Source organism: Pongo abelii, chromosome 7 (genome assembly GCF_028885655.2).
Source record: "Pongo abelii isolate AG06213 chromosome 7, NHGRI_mPonAbe1-v2.0_pri, whole genome shotgun sequence".
Classification (NCBI taxonomy): domain Eukaryota; kingdom Metazoa; phylum Chordata; class Mammalia; order Primates; family Hominidae; genus Pongo; species Pongo abelii.
In genome coordinates, this window is record NC_071992.2 from 76,283,252 (window position 1) to 76,304,891 (window position 21,640).

Sequence of the window (21,640 nt, forward strand, 5' to 3'; positions counted from 1 at the left end):
AGATGATAACAGTGTTGGGCACCTTGGTGACCACTGGCTGTTTTGTGGTTGATAATTTGGGGTGGGGCTGTCTAATCTTGGAAAGGTATTTGCATATTTTAACACTATCAGTCTAGAATTTGGTCAGGACCCCACCTGGGCCTGGGCTACCTTTCCGTGTTTCTACTCTGTTATTCTGTAATGATATGGAATAACATATCATATATCATATCATCATTAACATAATTAATGATGAGTCTCTCACTACATTGCTTCACTGATGAGACAGATTTTTAGGTGTTATGATTCATCCATCTTTATCATTCACTCAACAAACATTCAGTGAGTATAGACTTTGTGCCAGAGCTTGTCTTAGGGCACTGAGGACAGCGATGAGAACAGACAATCCCTGCCGGTGAGGACCCCATTGTTCAGCTGGATGCTTAGCAATGGTGCAAACATATAGATGGCTCACTCCAACTGCAATAGAATAATTCTTTCTGAGACACACAATTCATTGGTGCAGGACACCAATGTAAACTAGAGGCAACAGCTGTCCTCCCAAAAATGGCACATTAACATTTTGGATTTTGAAATAGGAGAGTATTGATAATTCTGGAGAATAATTTTATTAGTCCATTCTTGCTTTGCTATAAGGAACTACCTGAGACTGGGTAATTTATGAAGGAAAGAGGTTTAATTGACTCACAGTTCTGCAGGCTGTATAGAAAGTATTGCGAGGGAGGCCTCAGGAAACTTATAATCATGGCAGAAGGTGAAGGGGAGGCAGGCACATCTTCACGTAGTGGAGCAGGAGAGAGAGAGTGAGGGAAAGGTGCCACATACTTTTAAACAATCAGATCTCCTGAGAATTCTGTCACCAGACAGCACTAGGGTGATGGTGCTTAACCTTTAGAAACCACCCCCTTGATCCAATTACCTCCCTCCAGGCCCTACCTCCAACACTGAGGATTGCAACTCAACATGAGATTTGGTTGGGGACACGGAGCCAAACCATATCAATAATTGTGCTGACTTCATTTATGCTTAGTTGTTTTCAGTGTTCTAGAACTTCCATCTGCTAAGACAGATGAGGTAGAGAACATCAGTAAATGGAGACATACACATAATGAAATCAGCCATAGTAAAATATTTTATTTTGTGTTAGGATTTGGTCCATGTATATCCCAAAGTATGTTGTTAAGAAAAGGAGACAAATCTCTTAGTAAATAATCCAAATGTTTATGATTATGATAACCTCAAACAAATTACTTCACCTCTCTGTTTCTCAATTCTCTCTTGTGTAAAATAAGAAGTTTGAACTATGTAATTCCTGAGATACCTTCCAGCTCTAATGGCTCATGAATGTGAAGCTTATTCAGCCTGATCCTATGGATGGGAAGGGACTTAAAAATTCACTTTATGGTCTCCTAATTCGCTAGACTTTTCAAAGTAATCTCTCTTTGCATTCTCCCACTCCACATTTTTCAACCTGTGCAATATTATTTGTCCCAGACCATTATGGTTTTAATAAAAAGGTTGTAATGACAAGGCTATTCCATTGGCAGCCAAATATTCGATGCAAACAAGCCTCAGTTTGAATTTAGATATTCTCATGTTGTTTACTGGTTATATAGCTTTCGACAGGCAACCTCCCTGAGACTCAGTTTTCTCATCTGTAAGTTGGGAATGAGAGTGATGTCTATCTAACAGTATGGTTGGGAGGATTGAATGACATAACGCACTGAAAAAACACAGCTTATTGTTTGATACACTGTAAGCACTCTAGATATTAGCTTCTAGTATTATCACTAATACTATAAAAGATTCCATGTAAAAACTAATAGAGGACAGATGGTAAAACGAATTGCAACCAGGGGCTGGAGTACAATATTTGAAAATGGGAATGGGGCAATGAATGTGAACTACGGCATGCCCATCCTAAGCACCTGTTTGCTTTCTCCCCAAATGTGTTTCCTTTCACCCAGACCCAGCCCTGTGGGGCCCAAAAGGCCTGGAAAGGCTGACACAGCTTTGCAAGGAAATGACTTCATTCTCACCAGGGGCCTGAGATGACTGGGAAGTCATTTGAATATCTCATGTGAAGGGTTTACTAAGATTAAAGTGGTTATGAATATTTATTAAGACAGTGTAAATCTCATTAATCTGGACCCAGACACATGGACAAAAGCTCAGAACAGTGAGCAATAGGAAACACTATCCTGTGAGGGCTCATGCCAGGCTCTGCCTGCTTGGGTTCAACATGGCAACTGAGGTATAGGCAGTGCCTGGGCTACCTGAGCATAAACTGGCCTTGCCTGGACATTGGACCTCAGCAGAGAGCTAACTGACTTCTTCATTTTTTGAGGCTGCCAGGCTGAACTGAAACCAGATGGATTCAATCAGCTCACATGTATTTATTCAAAAATGAACTTGGCCCTCCCAGAGTGAGCAGAGTTTGTATCCCAGCACTCCAGCTTGGTATGTAACGGAGACCTAGGGGACACTGTTGGTCGATGAGCCCTCTGATTTTTCCCACCTAAACTTGTGTCAGCATTGGCAATAATTCACCATTTGCCCCTTTAAGATCTGATGAAAAATAAATTCATTTCTTGCTTCTTTCTAAGCTGCAGACTTGCACTTGGTCATAAGCCCAGTTTGCCATGAATGCCCCAGCGCTGGAGAAGAAAAACTGAGCATAAAGGGACACATCTATTTTTTTCTGGATTTCACTCAGTTAAAAAGAAAAAAAGGTTAAAATTGGTCAAGTAATTTTACTTTCTAGGGCCTCAATTGTATCAAGTGGAAACGATAAGATATCTGGCTAATGGGGCTGTTGCAACAATTAATCACAATTGCCCTTTTTGGTGGTGTCCAGAGGCCAAATAGAAAAGTGATTAAGTGCACAAACTCTGAACCCCGATGGCCAGCTTCCAATCCTAGCTCCTCCTAACCTGCCATGGGGTCTTGAGCAAGTTGCTTAAATCCTTATTACCCTCAGTTTCTCACCTGTACAGTAGGGGTGACGAGGGTCATGGGTGAGTACTAGTTGGTGCTCAGTAAATGGGAATTGTTTCTTAAGAAAAAAAATCAAATCAGGCAAATACCTAGGATACTGGGTCAAAAGATGTACTGTCTTTTGTAATAATTTGTTATTGAGGTAAAAAATATATATATACAATTTAACATCTTTTTCATTTTTTAGTGTACAGTTCAATGGCAGTACCTACAATTATATTCTTTGTTCCCCCTTCATCCTCCCTCCCCGCTCCCCTTACCCTCTCTGGTAACCACCAATCTACTCTCTATCTTCATGAGATTCACATTTTTACCTCCTGCATGTGAGTGAGAACATGAAATATTTGTCTTTCTGTGCCTGGATTATTTCATGTAACATAATGGCCTTCAGTTCCATCCATGTTGCTGCAAAGGACAGAATTCATTCTTTTTATGGCTGAATAATATTTTGTTGTATGTATATAAACTCTATTTTCTCTTTTTTAACTTTTAAGTTCAGGTACATGTGCAGGTTTGTTACGTAGGTAAACTTGTGTCATGGGGTTTTTTTTGTACAGATTATTTCATCACCCAGGTATTAAGCCTAGCATTCATTAGTTAGTTTTCTTGGCCCTCCCTCCTCCCACTGTCTACCCTCTGAAAGGCCCCAGTGTTTATTGTTCCCCTTTATGTGTCCATGTGTTCTCAACATTTAGCTCTCACTTATGAGTGAGGAAATGTGGTATTTGGTTTTTTGTTCTTTTATTAGTTTGCTAAGGATAATGGCTTCCAGCTCCATCCATGTCCCTGCAAAGGACATTATCTCACTCTTTTTTATGGCTGCACAGTATTTCATGGTGTATATCCAGTCTATCAGTGATGGGCATCTAGGTTGATTCCATGTCTTTGCTATTGTGAATAGTGCTGCAATGAACATACACGTGCATGTGTCTTTAACAGAATGATTTATATTCCTTCAGGTATATATCCAGTAATAGGATAACTGGGTCAAGTGGTATTTCTGTCTTCAGGTCTTTGAGGAACTGTGACACTGTTTTCCACAATCTTTGAACTAATTTACACTTTCACCAACAGTGTATAAGCATTCTTTTCTTTCCACAACTTCACCACCATCTGTTATTTTTTGACTTTAATAATAGCCATTCTGACTGGTATGAGATGGTACCTCACTGTGGTTTTGGTTTGCATTTCTCTAATGATCAGTGATGTTGAGCCTTTTTTCATATGATTGTTGGCCTCTTCTTTTGAGAGGTGTCTGTTCATGTTCTTGCCCCCTTTTCTATGGGGTTGTTTGTTTTTTCCTTGTAAATTTGTTTAAGTTCCTTACAGATGATGGACCATTGTGGGATGCATTATATGCAAGAATTTTCTCTCATTTTGTAGGTTGTCTGTTTACTCTGTTGATGGTTTCTTTTGCTGTATACCACATTTTCTTTACCCATTCATCTGATGATGGGTGCTCAGGTTAATTCCTTATGCTGGCTATTGTTAGTAGCATTGCCATAAACATAGGAGTGTAGATATCTCTTTAATATATTGATTAATTTCTTTTGGCTGTATACCCAGTAGTGAAATTACTGGATCATGTGAACATTCTAGTTTGTGTTTGTTGAAGAACCTCCATACCATTCTCCATAGTAGCTGTACTAATTTACATCCTCTCCAACAATGTATGAGGATTCCCCTTTCTCCACATCTTTGTCAGCATCTACAAGATGTACCCTCTAAAGGCTGCAGCATTTGAGGCCATTACCAGGTTTCCTCCACCTAGAAAAGTACACAAAAATACAGCTGAGAACCCTTAACGGTATGCACTATGGGTACATAAGTGCAGACGGTCCTCTGCAAAGACCTCTGCGATAGTTCAGTTATGGTTGAGAAGCTCTGAGAAGTCACCTTTTTTTAGTGATCCTACCTACTACGTTTATTATATTCTCAAGATATAAGAAATGAATGGGGGTTGGTGTTGAATCCAGATAATAAAAGCCCCAGAATACACTATAATAGTATCCATTAGTGTTGTGTAGACCAGCTATGGTCCCCAAGTACCCTGATGGGGAAAAAAACAGTTGGAAATGCATTGCAAGTCATAATATATAAAATTACACTGAAGATTCTTTTGTCAGTGTATTATTTGTTTCTCATAATTAAAAGCTCAGAAATCAGCAACCAGGTTGAAAACTAGATGAAAAATTCGTTCCTTAAGGAAGAAGAGGTACTTTAAGGATGAGTTAAGTTACGGTAATTTACTAGAGAGGAAAGAAAGTTGGTAAACAATTTGATTAGAGTCATTGTAAGAAGGCCAAGGATCCAGGAAGCTCTTTCTCCCCAGAATACAGAGCAAGGGCCAAAAGGTTGGATTGAAGATGAAAAAGTATGAGGCAGGACCTCAGACTCAGGGTTGTAAAGGTGAGGGATAGGGCAAAATTTAAGGGGGCACCAAGAAACTCAGTAATTAAATAAATAATATTGTAATAAAATATTTTAAAAACTCACAATGCAAAAAAATTCTTGATGAACAAAATATCCAAATTTTATTTATTTACTTTGTAAAGAAAGCATGCTTACACTTGCCTTTTATTGCTAGATTTTTTTTATTTTGATAGATTTAGGGGGTACAAGTGCAATTTTGTTACATGTTTATATTGTTTAGTAGCAAATTCTGGGCTTTCAGTGTAACCACCCCTTGAATGGTGTACATTGCACCCAATAGGTAATTTCTCGCTTCTCCTCCCCCTCCCACACTCCCACCTTATGGAGTCTCCAGTGTCTATATATTCCACATTCTATATCCATGTGTACATATTATTTAGCTCCCATTTATAAGAGAGAACATGTAATATTTGACTGTTTCTAAAATATCAAATTTTTAAAGAAGGCAGGATCAGTATTATTGATTTTCCTTTGGCTTCAGGCTCCAACTTGGCTCAGAGAAGCACTGCTCAAACCAATCAGATTTCTCAGGGGAAGAACTTTAAGTTGGCTGCTGGTCAATTATAGTACAGTATATAATACTGCACATATATAGACTCTTCAGCTGCATAGTCTTTATGGTTCTCAAGCATTTCCATGTACGTTTTCTTATTTAATGCTCATAAACATTTGGCAGTTTCAGTATCACTAAGTTACTAATGACATAAAAATAGTTTCAGGAGGAGAAGACACTTTCTAGTCAAGAAGCAACATGACTCATCAATGGGAAAACTTGGCTCAGACTCAGAGCTTCCAATTCCAAGCTCATCCCAAAGGCATCTGAAGCTAGTCACTCAGCCCCTGAGTGGTTAGATGTTTCAAAATATCCATGGAGCTTCTGAAAGACTGCAAGTGGGTTTCTTGGCGGAGAATGAGCATGTGCATGCGCGCCATGAGTCACGGTGGAGGGGATCGGCGGTCTGGGCTTAGTGCTTCTTAGAAAGAGCAGAGTCAGCAGGGGGAGCTGCTCAATGTTATCCGGTAGAACCGTATTAAGCACCATGAAATGCTTAGCATCCCCTCTTCTGGGCACTGTGATAACCCAGAAGACCTCCATATTTCCAGCACCCTTAGGGGAGCTGGGGCCCACCTGGAGAGCCCCCGATTGGGACTGTCTAGAAACATCTTAATATCAGCATCAATAACTACCAGTTGTTAGGTGCTTTTGTGCCAAGTGTTTTGTATACACTATTTCTAAGGCCTGCCGTAGTCCCATAAGGATCTATGTTTCTATATGTGTACTATGTAACAGTGATGGAATTATTCCCTAGTCTGTCTGCACGTAAGGACTATGCTTTGCCACTAAGTCCTACTTATGATCTCATTCCGACCCTGCACTCAGTTTCCAAAGTCTTTTTCAATCAAAAGCTGAATCACTGGTATGCTGTTAAGTGGCAAAGTAGCCCCAGGGTCCAAATTCAAGTTTGTTTCTACATTCTTTCTTCAACTCCCTCTCCCAGCCAAGAGGTAGAGGGTGGCTTAATGTAAACAACGAAGCCATTCCGTGTGTATTCGAATGGGACTCAGGCAGTGATGCATGTGCATTAGAAGTTGGGTGCACCAGAAGTTGAGATGATTCTGAAAGCTCAACATCCAGGGCCTATTCAGTCCTCGATGTGAGTGGGAAGAAAGAAAGTGGAGAGGGACTTGTTGGTTCAGTTTGAAAGTGAAAGGGGTGTTGACCAATTGACGAGGCTTGTTATGCTTTAATGGAATGAATCCGAGTCTCCATTCCTTCATGCACTCTATAATACATATACTAAATGGTTACAGTCATCTGTCCTTGTGTGTTTCCTGAAGGTTCCAAGGTTGCATTCCTGTTCTGAACTCATGGTCTCAGAATGACATCTCACAGCAGTTCTCTCACCTCCAAACCCCTCAGGCATTAAATGATGAAAAAATGAATGTTACTAGGATATTTGACCTTCTTTCCTTCACAATTGTGAACATGAAGACACTGTCATATTTACTTTCTAATGTAGAAAAACACCCCAAATCTGTTTGTTCTTAGAGGACAGGTGCTTTTCCACTTGCCCTTGTTTCTGGGAAGGTGTTCAGCTGTTTCTTGTCCCCTCATGCCTTGCAGTAATTTATTTGATGGATACGCTGAAGACAGCAGCTTCTTCAAATGTCACCAGTCACTGCTGACCTGTGGCAGTATCTAAAGGGCTAACATTGCAAAAGCCCCCATAGCTCTGTGGTGTGATTTGGCAGTGGGAGATGAGCATTAAGCAGGTTCCTTCTTCTGATTAAAACCCCGAGGCCGTAGGTGGGATATAACTCTTCAAACTATAAATAAGCCCACTGATTGAGATTTGCCTTTGGCTTTTGCAAGAGTGTTAAAGAGCTTTTTACAAGTAGCAGGAGGTCTGTGCCTCATTCAGTTTGATTGTCCTCAGTTATAAGAACTTGTAGCATGAAAGGGAAAGATTTGTAATGTATCCATGGTGAATATTGGTGAGGAAAGAAGGGAGGAGGCAAGACAGGGAGATGTTAGGCTTCTCACCAGGGTCATAAGGTAACCCTGCCCCCAAAGCCTATTAAGAGAAACCCAAGAAAAGGTTTAACTGTCTGCCCTTCCCACCAAAACATTTCCTGAATCTCTCTGGTGATGATCAATTTTTCTTTTGAGTTTGAGAATGAGTAAACATAAACGGAAGAGAAGGACAGTTATTACAACCATAAAAGCAAACAATATTGAGTGCTTACTAAGGCAGTAATGCTCTTACGTAAGCACTACTAATAGCCATATTTTGCAGATGATGAAATTGAGGCTCAGAGAGGTTAGGTGATCTGTCCAAGGTGACACAGCTGGCAAGTGGCTAAACCTGGCAAGATCTCAGACCTAATTTCTCAGTTAAAACACTATGCTGCACAGCTTATCACTTATCACTGGAACTCATTCACCAAATTTGGGGGCTGCAAAATCAGACATTAACGACAGGTCTCCATGAGCTATCAGTAAGCAAGCCTTCACCTGTCACTTGAGGTCTCAAAATACTTTGAAAGGACCTCCTAGCTCAAAAGACAAATCCTGTTGCCACATACTTCAATCTCACAGAAACCTAGCCAACCAAATGTTCAAAATCCTTACCCAATGTCTGCCCTAATTATCTGACAATAGGAACAGTGATGACAAAAACAACTTTGATTTTTCTTTTAATTCCAGCCCAGCAAAGGACACTGGATATTGCTTGAAATGTTTTACAAAATTTGGTTCTAATCTAAGCCTGATTTAAGACAGCGATTGAAGGCATCATTTCTGCCTTGCATTGAAATGAGTGTTCATATAGACTTTCTGTTGGCAAACAGAATCTCAGCTCAGCTGCTACCAGTGTTGTGACCTTGGCAAGATTTGTACTCCTTTTAGCCTTGTTTTTCTCCTTTGTTTGGTAACAATATGTATTCTGTAGAACTGTGAGGACGAAATGAGGTACTAGAGAAGAAGAGGTCAGACAGGCAGATAGTCATTTCCTTTCTTCCATAAGTGAGGTGGTTTTCCTATTTTGACCTAATCCAGAGCCTAAAATGCTCAAGATATGATTTCTCATTCAGTGTAAATAGCTGATAAAATACAATATGTCTCTGCTGTGTGCTTCTAAAAAGGTGTTGATTGATGAGGGATGAAGTTAGGAGAGTTTATAATGTGCCTTGATTCCGGCTTCCTCGACCCACTGCATGTGTGTATGGTGTGCCATGTGTGTCAGCCAAATAGTTCTTTGAATATTTCTTTTATTCTCCCTTCTCCCTCTAACAATCTCCTTGTCAGGTATACTCTACCACTCACTCTCTAATTCCACTTCATCCAGGGCTCAGCTGCTTTCTGCCCACCATCAACGTGCCCTTACAATTGCACTCAGGACCTTACAAACTTGTCTGTTAGAAGCCATCTTTCCCACAGATTGGATGGGAGAGTAGTTGGGTCTCGGCTCAGAGATAACACAACAGTGTACATCCCCGTGTGCCCAGATGGCTGCCCACCAGGAAGATGTGAGCCATTACAGGGCTCGGAAAATGTCGTTACAAAGGCAAGGTGGGCTTGCAGTGAGGGGGCTGTAGTGACCTGGAGAACAAGGTTTTATTGACAGCATATCTTTCCAGGCCAGCTGCTCCTCTGAAATTCTCACTTATAAACTCAGAAGCTAAAAAGACATAACATTCATTAGCTCATAGATAAAAAAGTCTCCTCTGATAGCTAGAAATTCAAGGGCCTAAGAATAACTTCTTCCTTCTCAGAGCAAGTCCCAGTGAAGGCAGCCAATGCTAAGCTCGCTCAATTAGTTGATTTGAAATTGTGCTGCAATCCAGGAGCATGACCTGTGTTTGCTCTTCCAAAGGTCAGTGTCAGTAAAAGAGGGCACGTAGAAAAGGCGTTTTAAAAACAATGTTGCCTGTATGCTACATTCACTGTTGGATTTTGTAATAAGCATAGCTGGCTTCCTGAATGAATGCATTGCAGGTTATGAGGCCTTTTCCTGCACTGAAGCTCTTCTGGGCTATTCATTGCTTTCCCCAGTTCTCAACAAGCCAGGAAAGCAAGTTTTGTCCCCTTCATAAGGAAGATACTGTACAGCCGAGAAGGAAAGCCCCTGGCACAAGCCCAGACTCCAACCCCCAATTCCTGTGCCCAGAGCCTCACCTCTATAACCATCTGCCAGCTCCCCTGCCCTTTCGATATGGTTCCCAGATAATCACTCGGAACAGTGATATACAGAACCTTAAACAGCCACTGGGAATGATTAAGTGCCCATGCTTCACTCCAGTTGTAAATCAAGCTCCAAAGCCATTTATTGTGAGTGTTCTATAAAGCAGTAGAAGTTATTGCCACTATGCTGCAAAACATAATGTCAGACAAGAAAATAAAGATGGAGTAAATTTTGTTGTGAAGGTTTTAAAGTGATGTGTTGTTTTTTCTTTGCACATTCTTTCTGTTTCTCACCATTTTTCTCTTCTCTTTGCTTCTATTTTTTCCCTATCTCCAATAGTCCCTGATAAGTATCTCCAGATCTAATTTCAAATATGGCATTCCCATCAATAACAGCAGTGCCTTTCTGGATTACAGAGTGTTAATGTTAATAATGCTCCCAGGCATTGAGCACTTACCTGAGCATGTGGTTTCATTTAATCCTCACAACAATTTATGAAGGAGATGTTGTTATTCTCATTTTAAATAGAGGGTATTTAATCTCAACAAAATCGCAAAGCTCGTTAGTGCTTTGATCTCTCTCTCCTTCTTCATGTTGCCTAATTATGTTTGGGGCCTGCTGTCAGGGATTGTGCCACTTAATCTCTGATGACTCACAATTTGTTGCAAAGTTCTTACTAAAGAATCTTTATGGCTTCCTAATAAAATTGGTTCAGTCTCTTTGCCATACATTTTGGCACATAAAACCTTAATCATTCAGCATTACTTTCCTTATCCAAAGGACATCTTCCACTTGAGTCAAACGATTCTCCCCACTCTCCCCTCCTGCTCCTCCTGCATCACAGCTCTTCCCACCTTCGAGTATACGGTTCCTCCCATTCAGTCTTCGTTCTTATAATGTGGTGAACATGGCCCTACATGAGAAGAGGCCTCGAACCCAGCGGGGAAGCTGGGACCTCAGAGGAATCATACTACAGGTCTTCTCTAGCTTTAAGGAGAAGTCAGAGTGAGCAGGTGAAGGGAAGGGAGTGTGAGGGAGGCTGCTTGAGACAAAACGGCACACCATGTAAAGGTCTTGGAAGAAAGAGCTTGCCAAGCTGGGGAAACTTCAGTTGGTTCTAGTGAGCACAGAAAATAAGGGCCCACATGGTTACAGTTGAGGCTGAGGAGGTGGGCTGAGGCTGGGAATGGAGGAATTTGGGCTTTATCCTAAGGACAAATCAAGTTCTGCTCATGTTTCCAAGCTCATATTCACACAAAGGATTGGAATAGATATGAGCATGCCAGTCATTTAGGAAAGAACACAGGAGGGATCAATGCTGCCTTAGCCATGGCAAGGGATGCTCCTCTTTACCTTACACTTTCTCATGCTTCCTGGAAGCTCCTGGAGACAGGGAACTGTGTCTTTTCTCCTTGGTATCCATGAGTACAGTGCAGGGGGCAGTGGTGTCCTGTTGGTTGCCTGACTTGTGGGGAGAAATCTGAAACAATGAAAAGCCCAAACTAGAGAGACTCTTTCTAGACTCTTCCCAACAACAGCATTCCTGTTGAGATGACTGGAGTTGTGTGCAATTGAACTTGAGAATGAGGGAGGAAGAGACTAGGATGCTCTTGCCTAGCTCTTGCCTACTTATCCACAACATGGCCTAATGTAGATAGAGAGCATGTCGTCGAGGCAGCAGTGGGAGGAAGGGCACCACCTGGGAGTCATGGGCTCTGCAGGGGCTGTGTCCACTATGTGACTTGAGCTCTGGGTGACAACTTCCTCTTCTGATAGTAAGGATGTGCAAGCGGTTGACTCATCGCTTTCTCTCAACTCACAAATTTTATATTCTTTGTGTGTCATTGTGCACAAGATAGAGTTAAGAAAGGCTTCGACGTTATAGAAATCTCCACTGTTCAGGATGCTGCTTTCCATGGAGAGCTTGGGGAAGGGAAGCTTTGTGAATGGCTTTTTTGTACTCAGTGTCCCCTTTCCCTGACAGGTTCGTGTAGATTCTGGTGAATCTCGTGAGTTTCTGAGGAGTTAGTCTGTCCTATAATTTTATAGCATGTGTCTTGATTAGTATATCACACCACCATGGGTAGGGTATTTCAGTTTGATATTTAATCTCTAAAGTTTTCTAAAATAATACTGTAATGCCTCATTTACTTTAAATCTTTGTAAGAGAAGAGAGCATTCCAGAAAAATTAAATTTCCAAGTAGTTGAGGTCTACATTTTAAAAGCCAGTTTTAAAATTTTATTTTATTTAGGGCTGGTTCAAAACACATAAGCATACAAAAGAACTTAAGAACTTGAAAAAGCAAAAATAAAATAAAATAAAAATGAGGAAGCTAATCTTGGAATGTATTCCGTACTCTCTTCCCTTGTTAAATTAATACTTTCTTCATGACGCATGGTGACTACAGTGAATTTAAATGATTATACCCTGGGCTGTGAACCAACCATCCTGATGAAGATTCTTAGAGAATTATGAAGAGCTCTGTTCCCAGCTACATGACCCATACTGCCATGTTTTATAAGTCTTTCTAATATCTTTTTGTTGTTGTTGTTGTTACTTCTTTCTCCTTTTAGCTGTTAATTCAACTTGCTGTTAATGAGCCTGCTTTGAAAACTCCTCTCTTTCTAATTTTCTGTAGATTAGGAAGCCAGAAAACTGAGCTTGTTGAATTATGTGTTATAGGCGAGAACCCATGGGGAATCCCAATAAATAAAGTAAATGATCTGTAGCAGTGCATGAATTTTATAACGTCTCATCGGTATGCTTGGAAATGTAGTTCTGCCCAATGGACCAGCAGGCAAGCATGAAGTATCTTCCACTGCAGCATCTGTTTGGAGCTGTACAAAACGGAAAACCTAGGCAGTTTTTCTTCAAGGTTTCTCCAACCTTGGATTCATGTACTATGTCCATCTTTGATATTTGTACTTTTCTTCTCTCTAATACTCTCCCCAAACTAACAGAAAGAGACTTGCATTTTCATTTGAACTTGAACTAAAACCCATTTTTACCAAAGTGGTGTCAGTCCTTTGTATTTTAATTTTAAGACTTTTTGAGCTATTAAAGATAAGGCTTTGTCTTTGAGCAAGGATGTATTGGGGAGGGGGAGAGATAAAGTAGCCTATCTTTCTGTTTGTCTTTTAGTACCTTCCTTGTCTTCCTTCCATACTTACTTTAAGGTAGTGAAAATCCAAATAGCATTGCCACTGGGCTCATTCCCTTTGGTGCCCTCATCTGAGCTACCCCTTGCTTATTTTCAGGGTGGTCATCATGATATACATGACTGTGATCCTGCTACCATGGCCACAATTTTCATATTTATAGATTTACATTTATACTGCTTTGGTTCCTCCAGTACCCAGATACGCACAGATAGGGACAAGGGCAGGGACATTGACAAGGGCCACCAGCTCTACAACATCGTAGTGGGGGAGGGAAACATGGGTCGTACTTTCTTCCCTCAACTCTGCAGTGGTCTACGTGGTTGAAGCTGTTGAATAAGTGGCACCCCTTAACCTGGTTTATTCTTTTTTTATATATATATTTTAAGTTCTGGGATACATGTGCAGAAAGTGCAGGTTTGTTACATAGGTATATATGTGCCATGGTGGTTTGCTGCACCCATCAACCCATCATTTACATTAGGTATTTCTCCTACTGTTATTCCTTCCCTAGCCCCCAACTCCCTAACAGGCCCTGGTGTGTGATGGTCCCCTCCCTGTGTCCATGTGTTCTCATTGTTCAACTCCCACTTATGGGTGAGAACATGCATGTTTGGTTTTCTGTTCCTGTGTTAGTTTGCTAAGAATGATGGTTTCCAGCTTCATTCATGTCCCTTCAAAGGGCATGAACTCATCCTTTTTTATGGCTGCATAGTATTCTGTGGTGTATATGTGCCACATTTTCTTTATCCAGACTATCCATTTGACCCAGCAATCCCATTATTGGATATATAACCAAAGGATTATAAATCATTCTACTACAAAGACATATGCACACGTATGTTTATTGCAGCACTATTCACAATAGCAAAAACTTGGAACAAGCCCAAACACCTGGTTTATTCTTAACCCAAGGATACTGACCTTTGCTCTACAATTGGCTACTGCGAATACATGAATCTCTTGAAATGTAGACACGTGCATTTGGTGGAAGAGAAGATACCCAGCTTCTATCAGATTCTTAAGAGCTTCACAACCCAAAGAAGTTTAAGAATCACCATATTATATTCTCCTTTACTTGTTAACTCAAGAGTATAATTCTGTGGTGTACTGGGGAGGCAAATATCCTATTGGGATAGTGTTACACAATGACCTTCAAATGAATTGATTGCTCAATCCTAACTATGAAGTGTTGCACGATTGTAAGACTAAGCATTCTCATAGAAGAAAATAATGAAAATAAAGAAAGTGTAAGGACATTAAAAATTATCTCATCACTTAGAACCACAGTTTACACTGAGAATTAAGATATATTTTGCTCTCTCACACATACACATACAATTGAGCATCCACTGTGTATAGATTTCTGAATCTAGATGGGACAGCACTGTGATGAGAGCTCAGGTGCTATGGCTAGATTGTCTGGGTGTGAGTCACGGCTCCATCACCTTCCCATTGCCTGAGCCTAGACAAGTTAATTTAAACACTCTGTGCCTCAATTTTCTCACCTATAAAATAAAGATAATAGTATCTACCTCTAAGGGTTGTATTGAGAATTAAAGGAGCTAATACAAGTAAAAGTCCATAAAAATGTCTGGCCCCTTATTAGCACATAATAAAGGTCAACTATTTTTATTATTCTGCTTTTTATCACTTAAAATTATATTGTGGTCACTTTATTAGGTTACTAAATATTGTCTTAGTTCACTTGTGTGCTACTATAACAAAATACCTGGGGCTGGGTAATTTATAAACAACATAAATTTATTTCTCAGAGTTCTGGAGCCTGGGAAGCCTAAGATCAAGGGGCTGACAAGTTACATTGTCTGGTGAGGGTTATTCTCTGCTTCCAAGATGGCGTCTTGTTGCTGCTTCTTCCAGAGGGCAGGAATGTTGTGTCCTCACATGGCAGAAAGCAGATAGGCAAGTGAGTCAAATGCTGGGGGAAGCCACTTTTACAATGACCTTACTCCCTTTCCAGAGGGGAGGAGTCCTCATGATAGTTTAAAATTCAATCCTGGACATTAGGCTATTTCCAATTTCTCATCAGTATAAATGTCTTTATATATGAATATTCTCCCACATCTTCAATTTTTATCCCCTAGGATTAATTCCAAGAAGTAGAATTAATGAGCAATAAAAATGTTTAGGGCTCTTGGTCCATGCAGTTTTCCAGAAATGTTGTTTCATCTCTATTTCCACCAGCAATCTATGAGAGCACCCATTTCTCCTTAGCACCGCTGTTGGTCTGAACAAGTATTATTTTTTTCTTCACTTCTCCACTTTCTCTTCTGGTTTAGAAGTTATCTATTTCTATATTTTACACGTTATTTCCAAAATGTTAATATAGATGCTTAGCAGTATATTTTGCTTAAAATGTCCAAAATCAGTCAATGTCTCTATTCTCATCCTGAATAAAAATGCTTCAGCTCAACTCTGAACTCTCCTATCTTTAAAATCACTGCCTGCTGTCTATTGTTACCATTGTATTGTGTATTCAACACCATGGTTACTATTATTGTTTGTTATTACTTGCAGTGAAAGCCTGTGCAAATTTATCAAGGTGTTTTACCAACGTCTTTGCTCACTATGAAGCCTTGCACCCGACTCCTCTTTGTGGGTTCATTTCCCTTCCTACTGAAGTAAGGGACTGTAGCTAGTAAACTCTCTTAACAACCTGTGTATGCTTGAAAATGTCATTTCTCCTTTTTGCTTAAATTATGTCAGCGTGTATTTAGTTATAAATTAAAATTATTTTCCTTGAACTCTCTGAAGATGTTAATTAATTGCATTCTGGTTGCTTTAGAAAGCGTGTTGTCAGTCTAATTGCTGTTTCTTCATAGTAATCTGGTTTTTCTCTCTGGTGGCTTTAAATTTTTCACTTTGTTTGTGGTGTTCTGTAGTTGTGTTAAGATGTTTTTAATATCATTTTTTTTAATCCTGCCTGACACTTGATATGCTTTTTGTTTCACTCATTTTATTTATTCTTTCAACAAATACTTATTGAACACATACTGCATGCCAGATGTTTCCTAGATACCAGGAATACAGAGCTGAACAAGGAAGAAGTTCTGTTTCCAAGGACCTGAAGTACTCATGGAAGAGTTTATAGTCATATGCTCAGATTTTCAATCTCAGGACTCATGCATTTCTGTAGTTCTAGAAAATTATCTTTTATCTCTTTATTGCCTCACTTTTATTATTTTTATCTTCATATGAAATTCCCATTTGTCTGTTGCCAGAACTTCTCATTCTATTTTCAAGACTTTTAACTTTTCTTTCATATTTTCTAAGTTTTTGTCTTCCTGTACAGCCTTTGGGAAAACCTCTTCATCTCCTCTTCATTTTCTCCCAGTTCTGCACTCCAGTTCCCTAATTTTCTTTTAAGCCACATCTGGTCCTTTTGTTTGTTTGTTTGTTTGTTTTAAGAGATGATGGGGGTCTTGTTATGTTGCTCAGGCTGGTCTTGAAGCCCTGGGCTCTGAAGAGTGTTCTGCTTTGGCCTCCTAAAGAGCTGGAATTACAGGCATGAGTACCTGTACCTGACCTAAGTCTCATCTGTTTTTAACTCAATGTCTATAGTTTTTATTCTTATAATTTCTATTTGAATATTTTAAATATTTTTTCATAATGTTTATTTTTATCTAAAATATTCTATTTTTTATCTTTGAATATTTTAAACACACATATTTTAAATTTTCTTCCAGATTATTCAATTAGCTATAGTCCTGGATGTAATTTCTCTATGTCTTTTGGTTGTTGACTCTACCATGGCATTGAATTTTGTCATGTTGTTTGTGGTTTTTGTCGTGAGCTCATTGTGGTGGGAATGATCTTCTGCAGAGTCTCTAAGTGAGTCCTCTGCTGTTAGAGCAGCCCTATTACCTTTCTGTGGCCTCACTAATTCTGTACCCATTTTTATATTGCTTCCTTATGCAAGGATTTCTAACCAGATATTGGGTATTGCACCAATTAGGGGAGGTTAAGGATTAATTTTTGGTTTTGGCTCATTATTTTCCCCCATGGACCTAGATGAAAGCCCCATTCTGTGTCATGCCCAAAGACAGAAAGGCAATGTTCTCTTCACTCCTGTTACAACTAGGATTCCTCACTTCCAGCTCCTCATTTTATGTGGGGAGACAAGTTTTAGTTTAAGTCCCAAAGCCTTGACTTCCATCTCATCACTATGGAAATGTTAAAGCCCCAGCTCCTGAGAGGTAGATCTAGTTAATTTGCTCCATAAGGCTTCAAGACCCTCATTCCTCTGATGAGTCCTGCTTATTTGTGACTCCTGGAGATTTCTTAGTTTTGACTCCAGTTATAAATTAGCACTTTTAAATGTATATTTATTCCACATTTTTGTTTGGTTGGGGAAATGTTAATGCTTTATGGCATTAGCTTATGCTGCCACTTAAGCAGGATTTCTAATATAGAAAAATAAATGTGTTTTTGCATATTTACCTTATATTTATTCACCTTATTTCTCTCATTTTCTTGAGTCTCAAACATACAATCATATCATCTGAAAGGTTGATAAATTTGTTCTCTCTCTTAATAAAAAAGTTATGCCTTTAATTATTTTTGCATATAGTCTGTCATAAGCTGATAAGAGTGTGTCAAATTCTTCTAATGTAATTGCATTTTTATCAATCTCTCTGTAGGTTTGGTTCCTTAAGTACTATACTATTCTTTATGTATCCAGCATTTATTATAGTTTCTATCCATATAAAATTATGCCATTTATCCTTCTAATGATTCTGACTTATCAGATATTAACATTCTGTCTCTACATACAGCTCTTTTTTGTAGTTATCTGCTCTGCCTTTGAACACCTTGTTTCAAGCTTTTCTGTATTTTGTTTTATACACGTTGCTTGTAAGTTATAATTGTTGTGGATGATGTTACTGTTTAAAGATTTTTTCTTTTTGCGATTTATGTGCTTTTTGTTTGTTCATTTTTGCTGTATACATTTTATTTTTATTTGCTATTTTTCTGGCAATATTCCAAAAGATAAGTTTTTTTTAAAAAAAAGATAAGCATGTGCTTTCAATGACAATACTGCTTAACTTAGATTTTTCAAAGACAATCCTTGATCTGTACTAAATTAACTCTTACAGTAAATACAAAATTGGTAGTTTTAAAACCTTTTGTCTTAGTTCATTTGGGTTTCTATTACAAAATACCATAAACTAGCATCTAAACAACAGAAATGTATTTCTCACAGTTCTGGAGGCTGGGAAGTCCAAGATCAAAGTACTAACAGATTTGGTGTCTGGCGAGGGCCTGTCTCCTGGTTCATAGATGGTACCTTCTAACTGTGTCCTCACATGGTAGTAGGAGAAAACAAGCTCTCTAGGGCCTCTTTTATAAGGGCACTGATTTCCCTAGTGCCCTCATGAGCTAATCTCTTTCCAAAGGTTCCACCTTCTAATTCCATCACCTTGGGGGTTAGAATTTCAACTTTTGAATTTGGGGGTTGGGGAACACAAACCTCAGACCATCTCTTGTGGAAGATAAGAAATATGGTACTGTTTCCCTTTATACTAGTTTTTCCTTTACTTACTCTGTGTTATGGATGCCATCAATTGTTTTCTATTAACTGAAAAATAAAAGTGATCTTTTCATTCACTTAAAAAAAACTTTTAATCTATTTTATAACCATTTAAAACATGCTTAAAACAAACATTTAAACCCATCTCTGCAACTTATTCATTTTTCTGCTCAATGTCTGTTTTTCCACCAAGATTTTCCCATTCTGGAAATGTTTGATGTGTTTTTCATTGTCCTGGTGTAGATTTTTCAGTGGCTTATTCAGGAAGCTTGCCTTGGCAGGAGAATTCTGCGTGCTTCAGTAGCTGAGGACCTGCTTGTGTTGTTTTCCCATGTGAAGGGTGAGCTGATGGGGCACAAGCTCTCAGGCTTTATCCACAGAAGTTCTTTGGTGGTTTGCTAGCTTGCCTCCCAGCACTTTCACTTGCTGAGGAGTCTGAGAACAACCTGATTTTGATGTGGATTTTTTTTTCTGGGTGACCTGATTTTTTTTTCTTCTGGATGCCTATAAGATTCTCTGCTGTTCTTCTTCTTCCTCTTTTTCTTTTCAGATCCTGAAAAATTCCCACTGCATATGCGTGGGAATGGTTGTTATTCTGACATTTTGTTTTCTTGGAACATAATGCAAACTCTACATTCTCTACCTAGAGCATTTCTTTGTTTCAGGCAACATTTCCCATATTGCTTCGGCTGATGACTCTCTTGTTACTCTTGGTCAGCAGTAGTGCTATACAGGTCTATGCAGTTCCTCCTACCAGGGTGACCCTCTTCACATCAGCTTCTTAAAGTTCCAGAGATGCCATATCCTCTGGGATTATTTTAAAAATGACAAATTAGAAAATTTTATTTAATTTTCAAATATTTTCTCGTTTCTTATAAGAAATCTACTTTAGAGGGAGAAATATCTTCAATCCTCTCTCATTCAAGTTTTTGCTCTGCTGTCATATTCTCAATGAGACTTACCTTGACCACTCAAGTTAGCATTGCAATCCCTCTTCCTACTTGTACTCGATTCCCCTGATTCTATTTTTTCTTTTCCATACATCTATCAGTTTCTAAAACATTGTATATTTAGTTGTTTGTTTAACCTATTTTTTTATGGTTGTCTTTCTTTCACCTGTACCCTAGCTTCACTAGAATATAAATTCCCAGAAGGAGAATAGAGATCTTTGTATGTTCTGTTCCCTGATATATCCAAGTACCCTATACATCCCCTGGCACAGAGTAGGTGCTCATTAAATATGTATTGGATGAATGACTAAATTCTTCAGTGTGAGTAAATATCCAGGGATTTATTTTCTGTTTGCCCATATTTACAGAAACAGATGTGTTCTTCTCTAATATTCATTACAGGCATGTAGAATGGAAATATGGTAGATCCCTTTGGAGACTGATGTGGATCCTTGGCAAGCTCTTTCAAGTCCTGATAGACATAAGAAAGGAAAAGTGCACATTGACTATAAATTGGTGTCATCCTTCCAAAGATTCTGAGCCTCACATGAGGGATGAGAGATGGAATGATGAGTAACTACAATATCATCTCTCTCCTGCACAACTGCCCCTGTGTGTTTGCTCTGGGTGCCTACAGTTTACTTAAGTAGTAAACCTTAGGGATTTCCAGTGCCATCGGTGGTGTCAAAATTCTAGCAGCTCACCCAAAGAGGGTTTTACTCACTTTCTCTTATTAAGTAATAAATATAGAGAAGTTTGTTGTTAACTGAAATGGAAAGATAAGGAAGCTCTTACTTTCTGGAAACAGGAATGGACTATTCATAGGTTAGAATGATTCTTCCCATCTTCCTCAGCCTACTCTTGCTCTTTTTGGAAGCAGTACTCTTCTCATCTCAATTAATCAATTGATTAATAAATTACTCCAAGAAAACTGAAGATTTCTGCTTGTTCTTCCTTTAACTAAAACACTTTTCAAGATTCAGTTTAAAGATTATCTTAAATATAGATATTCACCAGTCTTTCCAAACAAAATTGAGTCTCCCTTACTTTGAACCTCCCAAATTTTACTGCTGTGTCTCTTGTGGTACTCCGCACAATCATCCTTAAATGTATCCTTAAGAAAGTGTGTGTTTTCTCTCTTCTAATACTTTATAGGCACCTAAGGAACACAAACTGTCTTAGCTATGCATTGCTACATATTATTGCTTGCCTTTCCTATTTCTTATGATTCTGTGTGTTGACTAGGTGGCTTTTTCTGGAAGCCCACTCATGTGATGCATTTATTTGGGAGCAGGGAGAGTGTCATTTAAGTACTGAGCTCAGCTGGAATAGGTGGGATGGCCAGGCTTCTCTTTCAGCCCAGGTTTCTTTAGGGTTGGGATTCTCAGGACAGTTCTTCAAGAGGGCAAAAGCAGAAGGTTTGAGGCCTCTTGAGGTCACAGCTCCTGCAGTGTCACTCCTACTCCATCCTGTTCACCAAAGCACATCACAAGACCTGTCCAGATACAAGGGGTAAGGAAGTCCATTCCACCTCTTGGGGGAGGAATTGCAAAGTAACATTGCAGAGGAACATGTAGGTTGAAAGAAATTGTTGAGTCTTTTATTGTTTCAAGATCTATCCTGTGCCCAAAATAATTCACACTTCTCTCATATGCAAAATATAGTCACATTCCACCAAAAGTCTCACCTCAATTTTCGGTGTCAAGCTCAAAGGCCATGTTTTGCATCAGATCCAGAAGTGGACAAGGCTTCTCTGGTGCAGTGTCTTGAGAGCAGTAACTCTTTTTTTTTCAACTTTTATTTTAAGTTCAGGGTTACAAGTGTAGCTTTGTTACATAGGTAAACTTGTGTCATGGGGTTTGTT

The 21,640-nt window shown here is 39.2% G+C and overlaps 1 protein-coding gene and 1 long non-coding RNA gene across 5 annotated transcripts in view; one reads left to right on the top strand and one right to left on the bottom strand.

The window, feature by feature from the left end:
* LOC134761933 (uncharacterized) overlaps positions 1 to 1,001 on the bottom strand; it is a 32,466-nt gene extending 31,465 nt beyond the window's left edge. The window contains exon 1 of the long non-coding RNA XR_010141147.1: positions 937 to 1,001. This is a non-coding gene — a long non-coding RNA (uncharacterized LOC134761933). The remainder of the gene's footprint in view (positions 1 to 936) is intronic.
* The window catches only part of CLVS1 (clavesin 1), a 437,253-nt gene that overhangs the window by 237,884 nt on the left and 177,729 nt on the right, over positions 1 to 21,640 (top strand).